General features: G+C 41.3%; 1 pseudogene; it reads right to left on the bottom strand.

The window, feature by feature from the left end:
- Positions 1 to 1720: 1720 nt before the first annotated feature.
- On the bottom strand, positions 1721 to 2232 carry LOC103565498 (large ribosomal subunit protein eL32 pseudogene; annotated as a pseudogene).
- Between the last annotated feature and the right edge of the window lie 480 nt (positions 2233 to 2712).

Below are 2712 nucleotides of genomic sequence, written 5' to 3' on the forward strand. Positions count from 1 at the left end.
ATCATGTGGCCTTTTTCTCCGTGTGCATGCATGGCTGGTGTCTCTTCCACTTCTTATAAGGACACCAGACCTCCTGGATTAGGGCTCCAGCCTTATGAGCTCATTTAACCGTAATTGGCTCTTTAAAGGCCCTATGTCCAAATACAGTCATTTTGGGGATTAGGGCTTCGACATATGAATTTTGGGAAGACGTAATTTAATCCATAACACTGATAAACTGAATTTAAGATTATGATGGCAGAGGAATAAAGCTCATTTAAGGAACCATTTACATTATGTTTTCCTAGAGAATAATTTCTAAAAGGAAATTACCATATATTATTCATTTACATCCCTAACACCTAGCCAAGTGTCTGACACCTAGTAAGTATTTAGTTAATTCTGTTGAAACAGAATAAATGAATCATCGATCAATTTAGAACTCCTGTGGAAATACTTAATTTGTGTATAAAGCACGTATGTACTTTGGCCAGCACTGGTGGTTTAGTGGTTAAGGTTCAGTGCTCTCACTGCCAGGATCCAGGTTCGTTTCCTGCTCAGGGAACCACACCATTGGTCTATTGATTGTCGTACTGTGGTGGCTGCATGTTGCCGTGATGCTGAAAGCTATGCCACTGGTATTTCAAATACCAGCAGGGTCACCCATGGTGGACAAGTTTCAGTGGAGCTTCTAGAATAAGACAGACTAGGAAGAAAGACATGGCCACCCACTCCTGAAAAACTGGCCATGAAAACACTGAATAGCAGCAGAGATTGTCTGATCTAACACCAGGAGGTGAGAGGATGGCACAAAAAGACCAGGCAGAGTTCTGCTTTGCTGTACACAGGGTCACTAAGAGTCAGAACTGACTGGATGGCACTAACCACAAAAAATATACAGGCATAGCTTGGAGATATTGTGGGTTCAGTTCCAGACCACTGCAATAAAGTGAATATGGCAATAAAGTGAGTCACACGAATTTTCAGATTTCCCAGTGCATATGAAAGTTGTTTACACTATACTATAGTCTATTAAGGGTGCAATAGCATTATGTCTAAAAAGATGTACACATTTTAATTTAAAAATAATTTATTGCTAAAGAATGCTAACTATCATCTGAGCCTTCAGTGAGTCATAATCCTTTTGCTGGTGGAAGGTCTTGAGAAAAATGCAGTATCTGCAAAGCAGATACTGGAGACTTAGCTACAGCCATTTCAGAAATGCTGTTGTTTTTACCAAGATGAAAAGAAAGTAAACAACCCAGAACCAAAAGCAAAGCTGGAATGGTAATCTAATGACCTTAAATTTGTCTTTCAGAAAAACTCTAGGAGGTATGCCTGGATATCAGTATTGCCACACAGAAGTAAAACAGATAGATTGTAAATAAACGAGACTTGTGCTTTCCCAGGAAGGCAGTTACGCCTGAGCTACCTTTGAATCATGTCTTGAATTTACTGCAAGTGAAATCTATTCCCCTGGGGGATCAAAATTCCTAGCAGAGGCCTACTGTATTCACTTCTTGAGTTTTAAAATAAAAACTTGAGTTCGTGAGGAAAAATAATGGAATATTCCATCGAATGGCATGGTCAAATTTTTTTCAATAGAAGATAACTTATTTTGTTTTCGGTTTCCTAGTTAAGCCACAGATTATATCTTGCCCTAAATTCTGGCCTAATAAAGAGGGACTCAAATTCTGCTTTTGGCTTTCACTAACTGACAGTCTCAGGATTTTGCACATAAAATGATTATTATTATTATTATTTTTTTAATTTCCAGATTGCAGAGTTTCATGGTTTTATTAACACAAATATAATGCGCACACGAGCTGTCGTCTATTCGTTTTCTTCGCTGCGCAGCCTGGCATTGGGATTGGTGATTCTGATAGCCAGCTGGGCTGCTCTTTCCACGATGGCTTTGTGGTTCTTGGAGGAGACGTTGTGAGCAGTCTCAGCACAGCATGATTTGTTGCACATCAGCAGCACTTCAAGCTCCTTGACATTGTGGACCAGGAACTTCTGGAAGCCACTGGGCAGCATGTGCTTTGTTTTCTTATTGCTCCCATAACCAATGTTGGGCATCAAGATCTGGCCCTTGAATCTTCTGCGCACCCTGTTGTCAATGCCTCTGGGTTTCTGCCAGTTATGCTTAATTTTGACATATCGGTCTGACTGGTGCCGAATGAACTTCTTGGTCCTCTTTTTGACGATCTTGGGCTTCACAAGGGGTCTGAGGACAGCCATGACGCTGAGTAGATGGCTCAAAATGATTATTTTCTAAAAAAAGGAAATTCTAAGGAATATCATTAGAAACACGGAAAACAGACATTGGAAATGGAAGTCTTATTATAAAGGCCTGGAGGAAACAACACTGGGCAGAGGGAGAAGTCAAACAGGTGCAGGTACAACATACCCTCAGCTAACTCCACAGGGGCTTCTGAACTATGTACTACTTGTAATCAGCTGATGTCTTGCAGTAAGTGAAATGGCCAGGCCTTTGCAACCCCTTTATGATCAGTCTTTGGAGGTAGGCCACCCCAAGAGGATCATGACCTTGGATTACAAGCTCTCTGCAGCTAAGGCAAACTCTGAAGGGACTGACCCATCCATGCGCTGGAGCAACTTCAAGTCTTTCCTTGAGGTGGGATCTGAGCAGTGGTATGTCTCCATGTTCACAACAGTCTAGCCCTTGGACTGATTGTCTCCACTTCCTCAAAGATGTTTGGGGAGGACTTA

Source organism: Equus przewalskii, chromosome 2 (assembly GCF_037783145.1).
Source record: "Equus przewalskii isolate Varuska chromosome 2, EquPr2, whole genome shotgun sequence".
NCBI lineage: Eukaryota > Metazoa > Chordata > Mammalia > Perissodactyla > Equidae > Equus > Equus przewalskii.